Raw genomic sequence first — 20,302 nt, 5'->3', positions numbered from 1 at the left:
TGTGAAATATGCTGTTGGTATTTTAATGGGGATTGCATTGAATCTGTAGATTGCTTTGGGTAGTATGGACATTTTGATGATGTTGATTCTAACAATCCACGAACATGGTATGTTCTTCCATCTGTTTATGTCTTCCTCTATCTCTTTTTTCAGTGTCCTGCAGTTTTCCGCGTATAGGTCTTTTACCTCCTTAGTTAAGTTTATTCCTAGGTATCTTATTTTATTTTATTTTATTTTTTTTGGTGCAGTGGTAAATAGGATTGCTTTTTTAGTGCTGTGTAAATTTTTTAATGCACAAGTTTCTTAGGTGAAGGTCTATTTACCCCACTTCTCTTCAAGAATTTCAAGGAGATGCTGTCACTAAAGCATATCAGGCACATACATTATAGATTTGTAATTTCATTTCTGATTGACATTTACGAAAACCTAATGCTCAATTTTAGTTAAGATAGGCACAACCAAACTTTACTTAGTGTATTGTTTCATGCAATTTGGTTAACATCTTCTTTAAGTTGGAATAATAATTTAAAGGGGAACAAGTAAAAAATAGAACCAAACTAAATATGGTTTCATATGAAAGAAATTAAATCAGTAACTTTATTTTCTCTTAAAAAAGCATTGGGCCCAATTTATTTTATTTAACTCCAACTTTTTCTGGAGTTAAATATTTTATATACAAATGCTTATGTAAAACAGAATTGAGAACCTGGCCCATCTCATTTTATGAAGTTATTACAACTTCAAAACCAGACAAGGACAATTCAAGAACAGAAAACTATAGACCAATTCAAGAACAGAAAACTGTAGGCCAATTTGAGATCTTTATGGAAAAATTACAAAACTTAAAATCATGATAAAAACAAATGATTATTTTAAAAAGACTATGTTCATAGATAGGGAAATTTACTACAGTAGCAAGTTGTTGTCTAACTGATCTGTAGATTCAGTCCAACTTTAAACGAAGTTCAAGCAGGCTTTTTTTTTTTCCTTGAAATTTGACTAACAGATTCTAAAATGTTGTGGAAGAGTAAGAGCTCAAAATACTCCCATCAGGAAGGATTAGGTGAGGGATAATGTGTTACATGTTGGCGCAGTAGGACCATCCCAGTGTAGATAATGCCGGCATCCGTGTCTTTGTCTTTGTGCTTATCACAAAGCACTCAGACACACAGCACTGATCGCACCTGCCCTGCTGCTCATTCACCTGCAGAGCCCAAGGACCAGGCCAAGTCAGTTCAACTTGTCTTCCTGGTATATTCCTTCTGTCTTACAGAACTGCTGTCAGGGGTGGAGAACCTTTTATCTGCCAAGGGCCATTTACACATTTATAACAGCATTCGTGGGCCATACAAAATTATCAACTTAAAAATGATGTTGCTATGAAAAAAGCTCCTAGATTTACTGAACTTTGAGTCCTGCCTGCAGTTGCTTTGGCAAGGCCAGACCAAATGATATGGCCCACGGGCCCAGATATTCCCCACCCCTGGAATGAAAAGAAATCACTAGCACAGGAAGAACTATTGCTGGCAGTGGTTAAGAGAAACTACTCTAGAGGCAGACTGCCTGGATTTGAATCCCAGCTCCACCTCTTAGTTGCTGTATGATCTAGTTGGTTATTTAATCTTCCTCTGCTTCAGCTTTCTCATCTGGAAAATACAGGAAATGATAGTACATTCTGCAAAATGTTATTGTGAAGATCAAATGAATTAATACATGTAAAACTAGGGCACACAGTTCTTAGGAAGTATTAGCTATTACTATTTCTGTTATTCTTTTACTAAAAATGCTTTCATCCGTGTGTCATCTTTTGAAAATACTTTGTATTAGGTTTAATGTTAAATTGTTGGTACCAATATATATCTTATGTGATAACATCAACAAATAGAAGGTTTAGTTAACAAATGAACACTGCACCTACTGTACTATAGGCTGGAGTTTAAAGAACTGTCAGGTCAAAGGTATTCTAGTGGAAAGAGACATTTATCAATGAACAACATGATTACTGAGACAACAGTACAATGGGAATTTGTGCACACTACAATATAAGCATAGAGAAAAGGCACCTGATTCTACGAAAATCAAGTCTGGAAGGCGCATGAAGAATGTGGGGCTTTCTCTGAGGTCTGAAGACTGAGTAAAAGTGTCTTCAGCATGTAAGCAGATACACCAGCAGGGCTGATATGACTGGAATTCCATTCATAAAAAGAAGCTGTTGGTTGTGGCAACAGGATATGTGATGATAGAAAGACACCATTTGACACAGACAAAGAATATAGTTTAATTAATGGAAATGATACAGGAACTTATGGAAACAAATCAGGTGATGACACAGCATGCTCTCACATGGAAATAGAGCTTTGCATTTTTCCATGGAGTCATGCAGCTGTGGGCTGATTGCAGGCATGAGTGCTCTCTTTGTCCTGACCCTTCTCTTTGTCCTGACCCAGCTTCCTCCTGGGAGCTGGCTCCATGCCCATTGGAGATTCTCCTTCTGGAGACTGGCCCCAGGTTCACCCACTAATCAGAGTGAGTGGCTGGTACAGGTGAACACAACACATTTCTGAATGGTGTTTACCGTGAGACTGAGTGAGGTGAAGGTCATTTTCCAGAAGCATTTCTCATCAGGCCAAGCTCCACCCACCTGAGGTCTGTTCATGAAAAAACGTCTCTGCCCTTGAAGCAGAACCTTAAATTACATAACTAGCAGCTTGTCCTGAGGCTGGCTTCTCAGTCTTTCAACTAGTCTTCACCACCACCTTTTCTTTCCCAAGAGGCATAATGGCCTTGGAGAAAAAGGCTTTATTTAATTAGACAGACTGAGGTTAGACTCTATTAGGTAATTGCTATACTTACTTAGGAAAATTATTCTCCTTTATTAATGTTTTCCTTATCTGTAAAATGGGGACAACAATCTAACATAAAGGATTACATAAGATAATATATGCAAAGTGCCCAGTGCATTGCCAAATACATAATAGGAATGCAGCAAATTGTTTATTTTTGTCCATTTTCTAAAATTGGACTATATTAATATTAAATGTCCCTATACCCTTTCTGTGGTGTTCTGTGCTAATGACTTTCCATTACATTTTTTCCCACACACATCACAAAAGGAGCATGCCTCTTTTAAATTTTCAGTAAAATGAAACTTAAGTCTCCAGATGTGTCCATTAAATGACTACAAAAATACTTATAATGAGAGAAATATCAATATCATACTTGAAAAGGTAACAAAACTATAATATGTAGTTTAGAAAATTTATAAATTATTTATATTCACATTAGGCATATTTTATTTTCATATAGAACATGATCTAAATGTCCAAGTTAATGTTTGTTAGTTCTCATTCTTTTAGCAATATGAAGCACACACTTTTTCTTTAATATATTTTTACTGATTTCAGAGAGGAAGGAAGAGGGAGAGAGAGAGATAGGAACATCAATGATGAGAGCGAATCATTGATTGGCTGCTTCTTGCACAACCTCTACTGGGGATGGAGTTTGCAACCCAGGTATGTGCCCTTGACCGGAATCGAACCCCAGTCCCTTCAGTCCTCAGGCCAACGCTCTATCCACTGAGCCAAACTGGCTAGGGCTAAAGTACACACTTTACAATGAAGTCGAATTTTTAAAAATTAGGATGTAGACCCATTTAAAAAGAATATTTACTCAAGGCAGAGATACTCCATTTGAATAGAATTGTGTCCATATATATTTTAGACTACATAACACATAACACTATAAATGTGACTTTAAACAAAAAAACTTAAAAAATATGGAAACTATTCCCAAAATAAAATCATAGACTACCTTTACCTTATATTTCATTCAGTGTAGTCTAGCAAAAATTTTTGAATGCCAACTATAACAAAGGTCTCTATAATTGCAAATAAGGGATGGTCTAATAGAAATAAAATAAATATACAAATTAAATCAAATATGAAGTAGAATAAGATGAACCACATTTAAAAAAAATAAAAGGTTACACTAAAACTATAAAGTTCATAAAGCATTGGCTATTATCATATGTGTCCCTGTGTACCTAAGTGTATATGTGTATCATTTCATTTTTACACTTTTGCAATTATGCTTTGTATGTGTGTTTTTGTTTCCTGCTCTTTTTCACTTAGCATTGATCATATCATGAGCATGTCTCATATCTTAATTACGTTCAAGAAATAGTGTTTAATGGCCATCATATGCCAGTAATTTAAATATTTTTCTATTGTTGACCATTTAGTTTATGTATTCATCACTTCAAGCCTCAGCAGAAATGAAAGAGCAAACTTCACTAACATTGATTTTTAATATGGAATATATTTAAATATATTTGTTACTATCAAAGTTAGACCTTTATATTGTACTGTTTAATATTATATTAACATATTAATCTTAAAGAGTACTATTTAAATTAAATGAAAAAAGGTAGATTTTATAATTTAGCTTGCCATTCACATATATACATATACTATATATACTAACACGATTTTCATAATTTTACCCAAATTAAGATAATTTAATGTGTACCTGCTATTTATCTTAGTATTATTTTACTATTTTAAAAAATATTTCTTTTGATCTACTATTTAAATATAGATTATTGACAGCAAATTTGAATATCAAGAATGCATTTAATCTGTTTTTGTCTCATATACATTTTTTAGCCTCATTAACTTTATTAAAAATATTTTTAAAAATATTTACTTGTTCTATAACATTGACTTTTAGTTATTTTAGTTAGAGAGGAAGTAGTAGTATTCTCTATTTTAGCCTTTTTTTTAATCTATAAAATGTAGCTCATAGTATTTACTGGGATGATATAAAGAGTGAATTATTTAAAAATATCTAAAGCACCTATCACAACATCTGACATAAAGTAGGTACACAATAAATGACCACGTCATTCTCAGTCTCTCTCTCTCTCCAACCCTCTTCCCACCCCCTCCCAAGTTAGAGCATAAACTGGTCCGTAGAAGATTCTATCAGGAAAAATGAAATGAGAAATGAAAGTGTCTTTTAGGGATATAGTTCCCATCAGGCAAGTTGTTGGACCACGGTGACTTCTAAGGTTTTATTCACGTTCTGCAATTCCAAAATTCTGAAACAGTAAAAATAACTGGTCTGCTTGGTTAGCCAGTACAGTCTCAAGTTTTGGATAATTTAGTTTGACAGTTGAATTATAAAACAGATGTTAAAACATTTACAAACCTCATTGAACTATATTTTAATTGAGTTCAGTCATTTTAAGAACATAAGCTATAATTGTCCTAGATTTTCCTCAAATCATAATGATTTAATTTATATATAAAAATGTAATTTTAGTTCTATACCATTATGTGACAAAATATTCAGTGAAACTCTAACACAAACTGTTTTTTTTTGTTGTTTGTTTTTTCATTCTGCATCAGTCTCTGTTTCCACATTGCCTGGTCACTATTCTAATTCTTTTCCAGGATGAAAGTACACTCCTTTCCATCAGCACTCTCCTTCCCAAACAACAACTAGGTTTATACCTCATTACCATAGGCTGGTAACAACATAAGCTAATATGTTTATGATGTCCATTCTTCCTTTAATTTACTCTTTAATTAATGGAGAAAATTATGAAATCTAGGTACTTCCCACGAGTTCTTAAAATACATTGCTTCATATCACTAACTGTTGTCTTGTGATTTCTGCTTTCTTTGCCTAGAAGTACTGGCAGAAATGAGAGGAAAGTGATCTTTTTTTTTTTTAATTTTTTATATAGTTTATTGATATTTTTACAGAGAGGAAAGGAGAGGGATAGAAAGCTAGAAACATCGATGAGAGAGAAACATCAATCAGCTGCCTCCTGCACACCTCCCACTGGGGATGTGCCCGCAACCAAGTTACATGCCCTTGACCAGAATCGAACCCGGGACCCCTCAGTCCGCAGGCTGACGCTCTATCCACTGAGCCAAACCGGTTTCAGCGGAAAGTGATCTTATTAACCCCTCAGTGGCTAGCTATTGTTTCTCTGCAGCCCAGGTGGGAGCTTTGTTGCAGAATGTTTTGTACACTGCCTCCCTATCTCAAGCACAGACTACTCTTGACCTTGGCTTGCAATCTAGGGCAGACACCATTTAGGAGCACAGAACAGTGTGGCTTTTATTCTCTTTGCTTTTAGACATTCTAAGTTAGCTCAAATTAGGCTTCCCAGAAAAGAATCTTGGGATGAGGTTTAGAATTAGAACAGCGTTTCTCCAAAGATAAACAAGATCTACCATATCAACCTTTTATGTTAGGCATTCTCTCTTGACTTGCTCTAATTCTTTAAAAAGTTGTCTTTTCATTCCGTTCAGCTTTCCTTGAGCTGACCTTCCTCTCTGCCTGGGCTTTTAACACACACACCCACCCACCCACCCACCATGCCTTTTTAGTTTTACTCCCTCCACCCTCCAGGGGGCAGAATTGACCTAGAATTTGAATTCCCCTGTATTAATTTTCTATTGCTGCCTTAATAAGTTACCACAAACTTGGTGCCTTAACACAGCACAGATTTGACAGTTCTGTAGGGCTGGATCTGACGCATGTCTCACTGGGCTAAAACCAAGGTGTCACAGGGCTGAGTTTCTTTTTGGAGGACTCTCCAGGGGATCTTCCTGGCTTTTCTAGCTTCAAGAGGCAGCATACATTCCTTGGTTCATGGTGCCTGCTTCATCTTCAAAGCCAGCATTACTGCATCTCTCTGCCTCCTTTACTGACCACAGTTGGGGAGCTTCCAAATTGAAGGGTTCACGTAATTAGATTGGGCCCACCTGGATAATCCCTGGTAATTTTACCATTTTAAGGTTCTTAATCTTTTTTTTTTTTTTAAAAATATATTTTATTGATTTTTTTACAGAGAGGAAGGGAGGGGGATAGAGATTAGAAACATCAATCATCAGCCTCCTGCACACCCGCTACTGGGGATGTGCCTGCAACCCAGGTACATGCCTTTGACCAGAATTGAACCTGGGACCTTTCAGTCCACAGGCAGATGCTCTATCCACTGAGCCAAACTGGTTATGGCAAGGTTCTTAATCTTAATCATCTTTGCAAAATCTCTTTGCCATTGAAGGTAACATATTCACAGTTTCTGGGATTTAGGACATAGGCATTTTTCAGGGCAAGTATTCTTCCTACCACAATTTCCTCTTTTTTGAGTGGAGATTTTTTCTGTTATTCTGAAGATTTGGAGGAGACCACCCATCCCTCTTCCACATTACAATGTGCCCGGTATATAGTCATTTTAAAAGCACACAATCCAGTGCCTCTCACTCCAGACCAGGGCTTCTCAACCTGATTGTTTCCCTTCCATTTAATAGACAGGGTTTTTGGCTCTTTCCCTCTACTTTCCTCCAGCAACTCTGGGACTTGTTTTGAGATGTTCGATACACTGAGTCCTCAGTGAGCTGGCCAGTGTCCTGCCTGCAACTTTCCTCATCCCCATGTCAGGGCATACACTGTATTTGGAGAAATGACAGTCGAATCCCATCAGTTATAGGTGTGTGGGCAGTAATCCACCACCCTGTCACCCTCTATCCCTTTCTGTTGCAGCTTTTCTCTGTACAGTTCAGTTTGGGGTTCCTAAAACCAGACAAGAAACTTAATTAGTTAATCATTTAAATGTACAAGGTGTAAGGATAATCAGATAAAAAGATATGGCCCTTGCTCTCAAGAAGCTAACAGTCTAATAGGGAGTGAAACATGCAGTATGATCATTGCTATGTTTATATATGTACATTTGTGATAATGGGAGTGCAGGAAAGAGAACCCTCAGGTCTCTCTGAGTGTTCAGGGAAAGTTGTTCAAGGGGCACTGGGACTAGGCAGCCTGGTGCATGAATGTACTAACCTGAGAACTCCTCTGCTTTCACTCAGTTGGTATGGAAAGAGCTGTGCTTGTGGAATTCTTTTATGTGGAAAAGAATTACATGTCACAGCCTGAGTTTTTCTTCTCTTTCTCACTCATTGCTTTTATTTTTATTTATTTATTTTTTTTATATATTTTATTGATTTTTTACAGAGAGGAAGGGAGAGGGATAGAGAGCTAGAAACATCGATGAGAGAGAAACATCAATCAGCTGCCTCCTGCACACCTCCCACTGGAGATGTGCCCGCAACCAAGGTACATGCCCTTGACCGGAATCGAACCCGGGACCCTTGAGTCCGCAGGCTGACGCTCTATCCACTGAGCCACACCGGTTTTGGCACTCATTGCTTTTAAAAGGAACCAATAGGTATCAGAATACTGGCTGACACCCCACTAACAGTGTGATCGTGCACACATTTCTTATCTCTCTAGCCTCAATTTTTCCATTGGTGGTACCCAAATTCCAGACTTTTGTGAGGTTTGAATGATCTAATAATTTTAAACTTTTAGAATGGTGTGCAGCATACAGAAAACATTTAATAATATTGTGATGTATCACTGTCACCATTTATCATCATGATCTGTCTTGAATTACTCATCACTTTTATGCTCTCATTATATGCAACAAATGTCTTGATTACGACTGGCTTTTCTCTTATTTAGGGTCCTGGAGTTGCCTCTAGTTGTTAAAAGGAAGCTTGTAGCCTTCTGGTTATATTGCACAAGTGGGTGTGTGGTGAAGCCATGAGGATACAACTGCCCGCTGAGGGAATGTGTTTAATTTAGGTTTAGGAACTGTCAGTTCCTACAAGATAATTTATAATGTTTAACTTATATTAGGAAGATGATGCAACTCAAATGCTGAATACTGGCACCTAGTATGCTCAGTAGGTGTAAGCTACCTATTTATAATAATATTATTAGTGTTATTTTAGTTACAGAAAACCACCTTCTTAATTTTTTCTGCTAAGAATACCTTTTGAAGTATTGTGTTGCTTGTGAACACATACAAATTGACATTTATTATCTTTTAGAATGATCATTTTTATCTCTGAAACTACAGAAAAGTGATAAAGTACATTGCCTCAGATTTTTTTTTTTTAGCACACACATACTGCCTTCTAACAAAAACAAATTTGGACAATGAAATACGATAGAGAGCTTTCCTTTTTTTAAATATATATTTTTTATTATTGATAGTATTACAGACACCTCTTCTTTTTCCCCCCTCTCCCCCTTCTTCCCCTTGTCCCCTCAACCCCACATCCAGGTATGTCAGTCTGTTCCATGCCTCCCTGCTTCTGGTCTTATTTTGTTGGTCAATTCATTTTGTTCATTGGATTCTACAAATAAGTGAGATCATGTGATATTTGTCTTTCTCAGTTTGGCTTATTTCACTTAGCATATTTTCCAGGTCCATCCATGCTATCCCAAAGGGTAAGAGATCCCTCTTTTTTACAGCTGTATAGTATTCCATATTATAAATCTCCCACAGATTTGGGTTGTTTCCAAATCTTAGCTATCCTATCTAATAAAAGAGTAATATGCAAATTAACCCTCACTCCGTTACACCCAACAAACCATGCCCACAAGCCAATCAGGAGCGAGTATGCAAATTAACCCAACCAAGATGGCTGCGGCCACGGAGAGAGCCGGAGGGAGGCTTGGGTTTCCCCGGCGATGGAGGAAGCCAAGCTTTCCGCACACGCTGGCCTGCCCAGGCCTCCACTCCAGGCTACAAAGTTTCAATTATAGAAGATAAATAAATCCCAACAAAAATGGCGGCAGCCATGGAGCTGGAGAGAGCAGGAGGCTAGGGTTGCCCCCAGTGATGGAGGAAGCCAAGCTTCTGCAGCCCTGGCCTGCCTTGGCCTCCACATAAAGCTACAAAGTTTCAGTTATAGAAGATAAATAAATCCCAACAGAAATGGCTGCCACCATGGAGCAAGCAGAAGGCTTGGCTCTGCTCCAGGCTACAAAGTTTCAATTGTAGAAAATAAATAAATCTCAGATACCAGGGCCTCTGCTTGGGTCACTGGGGGGTGTGGCCGGCCTGCAAACCACCACAGGCCCCTTGCTCAGGCCACCCCACGCCCCAAGGGAACCCCCACCCTGATCCGGGACACCCTTCAGGGCAAACCAGCTGGCCCCCACCCATGCACCAGGCCTCTATCCTATCTAATAAAAGAGTAATATGCAGATGGACTATTCAACACACAAGATGGCTGCCCCCATGTGGTCAAAGATCCTGCCCCCTTGTGGACACAAGATGGCCACCACAAGATGGCCAGCAGGGGAAGGCAGTTGGGAGGGACCAGGCCTGCAAGGGAGGGCAGTTGTGGGCGATCAGGCCAGCAGGGGAGGGCAGTTGGGAGGGACCAGGCCTGCAAGGGAGGGCAATTGGGGGCAATCAAGCCTGCAGGGGAGGGCAGTTAGGAGTGACCAGGCCGGCAGAGAAGGGAAGTTGGGGGTGACTGGGCCTGCAGGGAAGGGCAGTTGGGGGGGACCCAGGCCTGCAGGGGAGAGCAGTTGGGAGGGACCAGGCCTGCAGGGGAGGGCAGTTAGGGGTGACCAGGCCTGCAGGGGAGGGCAGTTAGGGGCAAACAGGCTGGCAGAGGAGCAGTTAGGCATCAATCAGGCCGGCAGGGGAGTGGTTAGGGGGTGATTAGGCTGGCAGGCAGAAGCGGTTAGGGGCAATCAGGAAGGCAGGCAGGCGAGCAGTCGGGAGCTAGCAGTCCTGGATTGTGAGAGGGATGTCCGACTGCCTGTTTAGGCCCGATCCTACCGGGACATCCCTCGAGGGGTCCCAGATTGGAGAGGGTGTAGGCTGGGCTGAGGGACACGCCCCCCCCCATGCACGAGTTTCGTGCACCGGGCCTCTAGTTGTAAATAATACTGCTATGAACATAGGAGTGTATATATTCTTTCTGATTGGTGTTTTGGGGTTTTTAGGATATATTCTCAGAAGTGGGATTGCTGGGTCAATGGAAGCTCCATTTTTAATTTTTTGAGGAAACTCCATAATATTTTCCAAAGTGGCTGCACCAGTCTTTATTCCCACCAGAAGTGAATGAAGTGTTCCCTTTTCTCCACACTTGTTGTTTGTTGATTTTTTGATGATAGCCATTCTGACAGGTGTGAGGTGTTATTTCATTGTAGTTTAAATTTGCATTTCTCTGATGATTAGTGACTTTGAGCATTTTTTCATGTGTCTCTTGGCAATTTATATGTCCTCTTTGGAGAAATATCTATTCAAGTCTTCTGCCTATTTTTTAATTATATTGTTTGTCTTCTTTTTGTTGAGTTGTATGAGTACTTTATATATTTTGGATATTAACCCTTTATCAGATGTATCATTGGCAAATATGTTCTTCCATTCAATGGGTTCCCTTTTCAATTTGATGGCAGTTTCTTTTGCTGTGCAGAAGCTTTTTATTTTGATGTAGTTCCATTTGTTTATTTTCTCCTTAGTTTCCTTTGCCCTAGGAGATGTATTCATAAACATATTGCTATGTGAGATGTCTGAGATTTTACTGCCTATGTTTTCTTCTAAGATTTTTATGGTTTCATGCCTTACATTTAAATCTTTTATCCACCTTGAGTTTATTCTTGTGTATGGTGTAAGTTGATGGTCTAGTTACATCTTTTTGGATGTATCTGTCTAGTTTTCCCAGCACCATTTGTTAAAGAAACTTTACTCCATTATATGTTCTTGCCTCCTTTGTCAAATATTAATTGACCATTACGGATAGATAGCCAGTACTGCTAACTACATGGATAGATGCTTACAGTGACTCAGTATAATGAATTATTTTACATATGCAAATTATTGATACTGTTTTATGGGGTCATTTTAAATGGCATATGGAAACTACTCTAGTGATAGTATTTTGCTGACATCAGATATCTCAGAAAAAATAATCTTTCTGTGGTGATTAGAACATGTGATATATATCAAATAATAATTTGATATAACAAAATCATTAATTCACTTAAACACTGAACATATATGCATCATGTTTTACTGATGTGAAAAACCCTATTACTTGACAACATTGGTCTTGTGGCAGAACCTGGCCTTCTGTCATTGTATTTCTGGAAATCATCGGGCAAATGCATAGCTGTCCTCTTTCTGGTTACTATTTTATGGAAAAATGTGGTTACTAGGTGTATAATTTTAAAAGTCTGCAAACTCTTTGTCTAGAAAATGGAACAAATGCTAATCAGATATTTAAAGGACTGTCAAATACACCTGCAAAATGGAATTAAAGGAGGTTGTTCATAAGGTGTTTGAAGACTAAGAGAAAGCTCCTATCAGTCTTAGGACTATTTTGTGTATAGTCATAATTGACACACGTTTGAGTTGAACTATTTAATGGTAATAATTATGTCCATCAGAAGAAACAGAACAGTTTTTTTTTAATGGGAGAGTGAATAGAAAACTACTTGTTAGTTTCTGGAAGTTTAAATTGTTAGACTTCAGTCTCTTCTCTTCAATTTAGAATTAAAGTTTGGGATTAAAAATACTTGAGGAAAAAAACCCTATAACTCAAATCTAATCATGAGAGAATCGTTAGACAAATCCCAAAAGAGAGATATTCTACAGAATACCTGACCAGTACTCCTTAACTGTCAGGGTTATACAAAACAATGCAAGTCTGAGAAACTATCACAGCCAAGGAGATCCTAAGGAAACAGGATGACTAAATGTAATGTGGGATCCTGAAGGGCGGTTCTGGAATGGAAAAAGGACATTGGGGAAAACTGAAGAAATGTGAATAAAAGATGGACTTTAGTTAGTGATATTATATCATTACTAGTGGCTCGGTGCATGAAATTCGTGCACATTAAAAGAGGATTAATTAGAGGAAATAATTTAATATTGCTATTTGCCCTTTCTCTATAATAGAAGTGTCAGAGATGAAAGAAAATTAGTAAAATGTAAATGAAAACCTTCCTCCTGTCAGAGTCTGGGGTGCACCACGGGACCCAGAGTCAAGTCCCCACCCACCCACATGTGCCTCAAAATTGCGTGAGACCCAGACCTGGCCGTTCCCCCCACCCCCATTGGGCTAGATCCAGACCCGGCCAGTCCCACCCTTGTCAAGCCCCGCCAGGCAGGGGGCGTAGCCTCAGGTCCTCTGGCCGGGCGCCAGGATGGGGGGCGTGACCTGAGGTCCCCCAGCCCAGACCAGGGCGGGGGGCGTGCCTTGAGGTCCCCCATCAAGCCCTGCTGGGTGGGGTGCATGGCCTGATGTCCCCCATTAAGCCCTGCCAGGCCGGGGGGGAGGGCGCAGCCTCAGGTCTCCCATCAAGCCCTGCTGGGCAGGGGGTGCGGCCTGAGTTCCCCCGCCCCAGCACTGGGGGTGCACCTTGAGGTCCCCTGTCAATTCCCACTGGGTGGGGGGCATGGCCTGAGGTCCCCTGTCAAGCCCAGCCAGGCAGGGGGGTGCAGCCTCAGGCCCCTGGCCCAGTGCTGGGGTGGGTGGCACGGCCTGAGGTCCCTAGTCAAGGCCCGCTGGGCGGGGGGTGTGATCTGAGGTCCCCTGGCCTGGTGCTGAGGTGGGGGCGTGGCCTGAAGTCCCCTGTCAAGCTCTACCTGGTGGGGGGCGTGGCCTGAGTTCCCCTGACCCAGCACTGGGAGTGCACTTTGAGGTCCCCTGTCAAGCCCCGCTGGGTGGGGGGCACAGCCTGAGGTCCCCTGTCAAGCCCAGCCCGGCAGGGGGGTGCAGCCTCAGGTCCCCTGGCCCAGTGCTGGGGTGGGTGGCACGGCCTGAGGTCCCTAGTCAAGGCCCGCTGGGCGGGGGGTGTGATCTGAGGTCCCCTGGCCTGGTGCTGAGGTGGGGGCGTGGCCTGAAGTCCCCTGTCAAGCTCTACCTGGTGGGGGGCGTGGCCTGAGTTCCCCTGACCCAGCACTGGGAGTGCACTTTGAGGTCCCCTGTCAAGCCCCGCTGGGTGGGGGGCACAGCCTGAGGTCCCCTGTCAAGCCCAGCCCGGCAGGGGGGTGCAGCCTCAGGGCCCCAGGCCCAGTGCTAGGGCGGGGGGCGCGGCCTGAGGTCCCCCGTCAAGCCCTGTCGGGTGAGGGGGTGCAGTCTGAGGTCCCCTGGCCTGGTGCCGGGGTGGGGGGCGTGGCCTGAAGTCTCCTGTCAAGCCCCACCTGGTTGGGGGCATGGCCTGAGGTCCCCCGGCCTGGCGCTGGGGTGGGAGACACAGCCTGAGGTCCCCCAGCCTGACACCAGGGTGGGGAGCGCGGCCTGAGGTTCCCCTGTCAAGCCCCTTGGGGGCAGGGAAGGGCATAGCCTCAGGTCCCTGCTGATTGCTCGTTAAGGCTCCTTATGGGAATTTGGCCTCACCTGTGGGTGCATCCATCTTTGTGATGGAGTGATGGTCAGTTAGCATATTCCCTCTTTATTAGATAGGACTAGAGGCCCAGTGGACGAATTTGTGCACCACTGGTGTCCCTCAGCCTGGCCTGTGGGATCGGGCTGAAACCAGCTCTCCAACATCCCCCGAGGGGTCCTGGATTGTGAGAGGGCGCAGGCCAGGCCGAGGGACCCCACTGGTGCACGATCAGGGCCGGGGAGGGATGCAGGAGGTTAGCCAGCTGGGGAAGGACCACAGGAGGGCTCTAGGGCCTGTCTGGCCTGTCTTGCTCAGTCCTGATCGTCCAGACCCCAGCAGCAAGCTAACCTACCGATTGACTCTCTGCCCCTGGTGGTCAGTGCACATCATAGTGAGCAGTTGAGCAGCCTTAGCATATCATTAGCATATTACGCTTTGATTGGTTGAACGGACAACTGGACAACCAGACACTTAGCATATTAGGCTTTTATTATATAGCAGTGGTCGGCAAACTCATTAGTCAGTAGAGCCAAATGTCAACAGTACAACGATTGAAATTTCTTTTGAGAGCCAAATTTTTTAAACTTAAACTTCTTCTAACGCCACTTCTTCAAAACAGACTCTCCCAGGCCGTGGTATTTTGTGGAAGAGCCACACTCAAGGGGCCAAAGAGCCGCATGTGTCTCGTGAGCCGCAGTTTGCTGACCACTGTTATATAGGATTGGTTTGTGAATTTGATAAATGTATCATACTAATGTGAGATGTTAATAACAGTGGAAACAGGCCATAGGATATATGAGAACTCTCTACTGTCTTCACAATTTTTCTGTAAATCTAATACTATCTTTAAAGTAATTTTTATAAATTTGGGAATAAATTTTGCAGAAAAAAAAGCATTTCTACCACAAAGTAACTGGTGCAAAACTTCAGTGCTACTGCCTACTAAAGCTAGAAGTCCTGTGTTGTTTAAGGTCCTCTCTGTAGTGCTCCTTAGATCTGGCCTTTTTACACCCTTATTTTGAGTATTTGATCTCCTGTTTGGCAGTCTGTTGGCCTGTCTGTTTCACTATAATGAATGTAGATTAAGAAACAAGGAAACTAATATTTACAATGTGCCAGGCACGTACTGGATTTCTCTAAAATTAACACTTCCAATTTTTAGAAGCCTGTGAGATAAACTGAGGAAAACTGAGATTCAGAAGACTGAATGAACTTGCCCAGAACCACAGAGATGCCTCCTAACAGATTGTGCACTAGAGCCTGTGCACTGAGACTGTGCACATCAATTCCAGGACTCTCTGCATCCTTATGTCCCCGTCATCTTTGTTATGAGAGGATGCACATCAAGATATTTTTAACCTGTTTTCTTTTTTAAGTTTTAAACTTTTTGAAATAATTATAAGCACTCACGAAGTTGCAGAAATATTAATTACAGTCCTGTGTACCCTTCACCCAGCCTCCCTCCATGGTGACATCTTACATAACTCTAGCACAATATCAAACCAGGAAATTGACATTGGTGCAGTACTATTAACTAGACCACAACACTTTTCACCATTTGTTTAACCTATATATTTGTGTGTATGTGTGTGTAATTTTATGCAGTTTTAGATTTGAATAGTCACCACCACAATCAAGATGTAGAACTGTTCCCTCACAATACCCTTTTATATTTGCACACTCCCCCATCTTCAGTCCACTGGCCACCATTAATCTTTCCTCCATCGCCATAGTTCTGTCATTTCACGAGTATTTATATATATGGAATCATACAATATGTTATTTTTTGAGACTTTTTTAAACCAAGCATAATGCCCTTCAACTCCACCCAGGTTTTGTATATGTCATAGTTTGTTCTTTTTGTATGGCTAATTATGTTTTCATGGTAGGTATGAATAAACCACAATTTTTTAACATTCTCCCATTGAAGAACATTTGAGTTGTCTTCAATTTTTGCTATTATGAAAAGCTGCTGTTTTTCTCTACATTTTTGTGTAGATATAAGTTTTTATTTCTGTGGGATAAATGCCCAAGAGTGTGAAATTTCTGGGTCATATGGTTTGTGTGTGCATGTTTAGTTTTATAAGAAACTGCCAAGTTATTTTCCAGAGTGGCAGTACCATATTACATTCCCTCCGGTGATATATGTGAGATCACCATGCTTTTCCCTGAGCTTGGTGTTGTCACTATCATTATTTTTCTGTTCCAGTAGGTCTGTAGTAATATCACATTGTGGTTTTAATGTTTATTTCCCTAATAGCTAATGGGGTTGAACATCTTTTCATGTCCTTATTTGTCATCTATCCCCTCTTTGCTGAAATGTCTGTTTCAGTCTTTTCCTACTTTTCTAAATGAGATCACTTTTTTTAACTGTTGAGTTTTAAGAATTGTTTACATATGTTATGATTCATGATATGTCAGATATGTAGTTCACAAATATTTTCTTCCAGTCTGTCCTTTGCTGGCTTTACTAAATCTGTAAATCTTACCATTTCCTAGAGGTTCTGATCTTCCCTTTACCTTTTAACCTCAGGGGTCAAACTTTCTGGATTCTAATTACAAAAGAAATAGTGTTTTCCCACCTTCACTCCCTATTATAGAGATTTTGACACTTTTGAAGATGTCTTTTCCTGTTCATTTTGTTTATGATGATTCGATTATTTTCACCAATATGGCCAGCTTTCATGTACTTTTTCCACCCCAACTTTTAAAATGTTCTCTGTATCTATGAGTCTTTCTGTTCTGCTTGTTCATTTACTTTGTTTTTAGATTCAATGCTGATACGTCTGTACTTATTGCCATTTTATTGTTCATAGGTTTTATCTTTTACTTTTTAAAAAAATATATATTTCTTTTATTGATTTCAGAGAGGGAGAGGGAGAGATAGAAACATCATTGATGAGAGAGAATCATTGATTGGCTGCCTCCTGCATGCTCCCCACTGAGGATTGAGCCTGCAACCTGGGCATGTGCCCTTGGCTAGAATCAAACCCAGGACCCTTTCGTCCATAGGCCAATGCTCTATCCACTGAGCCAAACCAGCTAGGGATGTTTTATCTTTTTCTTAACATTTCATGTCATACTGGTTTGCTGGTGATGAACTCCTTTAGCTTTTTCTTGTCTGGAAAGCTCTTTAACTGTCCTTCAATTCTGAATGATAGCTTTGCTGGGTAGAGCAATCTTGGTTGCAGGCACATGAATATTTCTTGTCACTCCCTTTTGGCCTGCACAGTTTCTGTTGAGAAATTAACTGATAGTCTTATGGGAGCTCCCTTTAGGTAACAGCTTTTCTCATGCTCTTTTAAGATTCTTTCTTTGTCTTTAACCTTTTGCATTTTAATTGTGATGATGTGTCTTGGTGTGGGTCTTTTGGGGTTCATCTTGTTTGGGACTCTCTGTGCTTTCTGGACTTGTGTGTCTATTTCCTTCACTGTGTTAGGAAAATTTTCTGTCATTTTTTTCAAGTAGGTTTTCAGTTTCTTGCTCTCTCTGGTTACCTTTTGGTACCCCCCTAATGTGAATGTTGGTACATTTGAAATTGTCCCTGAGGCTCCTTACATTACCTTCACTTTTTTGGATTCTTCTTTCTTTCTGCTCTTTTTTGCTTTCTTATATTCCAAATTACCAATTTGATTCTCAGGTTCATCTACTGTTGATTCCCTATAAATTATTCTTCATTTCCGTTAGTGTATCTTTCATTTTGGACTGGTTCTTTTTAAAATATATATATATTTTATTGATTTTAGAGAGGAAGGAAGAGGGAGAGATAGAAACATCAATAATGAGAGAGAATCATTGATTGGCTGCCTCCTGCATGCCCCCTACTGGGGGATCAAGCCTGCAATCCAGGCATGTGCACACCAGGCATGTGGCTCTCTAACCTGGTGTTAGAGAGTGGGGATTTTTGAGCATGCTTACTACTCCCATTCCAGAGAGGCCGTGGACTATGCCCCAGATAGAGTTGTCAGTGCTGACACCAGGCCAGACCTTGAGATATGGTCTCATGGCCCCTTCCCAGCACGTAGGCCTTCTTTCATAGAACACTGTCAGCTTGAAGAAGAACAGGATGACCCTGTGAATAACATGGTCATCAGTGGCATGACTCTGATGTTGCTTGGGAAAAACTGTTTTGTCTTGGGTTGCTTGCTCTGCAAAAACAGGATGTGGTAAATGTGCTTAATAGTGGTCCTGCACAAAGGGTCAGGGCTGCTCTCTGGACTCCCTGTGTGGAGAAAAGCAGAGCAGTCTCCGGCTGGCTGGCTGGCCGGCCGGCCGGCTAATAAAGGCTCCCTAAATTTTAATTTGGTCTGGACTCCAGTGGTTGTTCACTCGCATTCGCTCCACAACACTGGGACCCTTCAGTCCGCAGGCTGATGCTCTATCCATTGAGCCAAACCAGCTAGGGCAGGACTGGTTCTTTTTTTATGATTTCCATGTTCTTTTTCATGCTGTTGAAAGTTCTCATTAAGTTTATTGAGCATCCTTATAACCAATGTTTTGAACTCCGCATCTAGTAGATTTCTTGTTTCCATTTTCTTAAGCTCTTTTTCTGGAGTGTTGTTCTGTTCTTTCATTTGGGACGTTTCTTTGTCTCCTCATTTTGACAGCCTCTCTGTTTATTTCTCTATATTAGGTGGAGCTACTGTGCCTCTTGGGCTTGGTAGAGTGGCCTTATGTATAGGTGTTCTATATGGTCCAGTGGTATAGCCTTTCCAATCACCCAAACTGGGCACTCCAGGTGCCCCCCCACCACCACCACCATCATTCTCATGTGGGCTGTGTACACCTTCATGTTGTAGTTGAGTCTTGATTGCTGATGGCACCTTGATGGGAGGGATTTACCCCCAGGTCAATCAGCTACAAGGAGTGGCTGCAACCATGGACCACTGTGGAGGATCACCTGTGCAGGGAGCCATCCCAAGATCAGGACTTACTTCAGTGGGGCACTGGTGCCTGCTGAGTCCACCCCTTGAGTGTGTCACTTGTGGAGGTGGTTGGTTGGTGCTTCAACATTCAGTTGTTCTGTCGTTTGTGCTCCACTGGGCCTCCTGGGAGGTGCAGACCAAGTTCATCCACTGCCTGTGTTCTGCTCTGGACCACCCAGCATGAGCCACAAAACTATCTCTAGATGCTGCTACTTGTGCTGGACTTGGAAGTGCCCAGGCAAGACCAAGCTGCCAGTCAAAGCCAGTGGCTACTAGTGCAGGGCCTGGGACCACTTAGCAAGAGGTATGGGGCTTGCTGAGTTCAGATGTTGCTTATTTGAGACTAAAGGCCCAGTGCATGAAATTCGTGCATTGATAGGGTCCCTAGGCCTGGCCAGTGATCAGGGCCAATCTGTAGGACGACCAGCGGGGTGATCAGGGCCCCTGCTTGCACCCGCCATGGCTGGCCTGGTGCCTCCTGCTTGCCGGCCCTGCCCCCCATCGCCGCTGTCAGTCGCCTCCCTCTACGAGACGACTGGCGGGGTGATTGGGGGGCGGGGCCCTGCTGGCACCCACCTTCACTGGCCTGGTGCCACCAGTTCACGGGCCCTGCTGCTGCTGCCGGTCAGGGCCTATGGGCTGGGGGCAGCTCCTGCATTGAGCATTTGTCCCCTGGTAGTCAGTGCGCATCTTAGCGACTGATCATTCCACCAGTTGTTCTGTCATTTGGGCTATTTGCATATTAGGCTTTTATTATATAGAATTTTAGGAAAGTCTGAAGAATGAGTCAAGATAGGCTATTCACATAGAAAAGCCATTGGAAACAGCTTGTGTGGGCTTGCAAGTTGGTGGGGTGTGGTCTCAGGGAATCACCAGGGAGGGGTGAACAGTGTGAGCCAGGTTGATGGAGACTCAGATATGATGCCCACCCCCACCCTCCCAGTGGCTCTGTGGGGCAAAGTTCTCACAAAAGGAATAATGGCATCTGCCAGCATTTATATCTGGCAGAAAGTTGCCCCTCTAGCTCTATTCTTGAAACCAGACACTTCAGTTCCTTCTTATATGTCCCTGGTGCCTTTTGAGCTGCTGCCCCAGTGCTGGAGCTCAGAGGGAGTGCATATGAGTAAATTTATCTGAGGGCCCTTTAAGAAGAACTGCTT

General features: G+C 42.0%; 1 protein-coding gene across 2 annotated transcripts in view; it reads left to right on the top strand.

Moving 5' to 3' along the window:
• BCKDHB (branched chain keto acid dehydrogenase E1 subunit beta) overlaps positions 1-20,302 on the top strand; it is a 237,824-nt gene that overhangs the window by 197,753 nt on the left and 19,769 nt on the right. The window lies entirely within an intron of this gene.

Source organism: Plecotus auritus, assembly GCF_963455305.1.
Source record: "Plecotus auritus genome assembly, chromosome: 4".
NCBI classification, from domain to species: domain Eukaryota; kingdom Metazoa; phylum Chordata; class Mammalia; order Chiroptera; family Vespertilionidae; genus Plecotus; species Plecotus auritus.
Note: the sequence above shows the minus strand (reverse complement) of the source record. Positions and strands in the feature narration are given on the sequence as shown.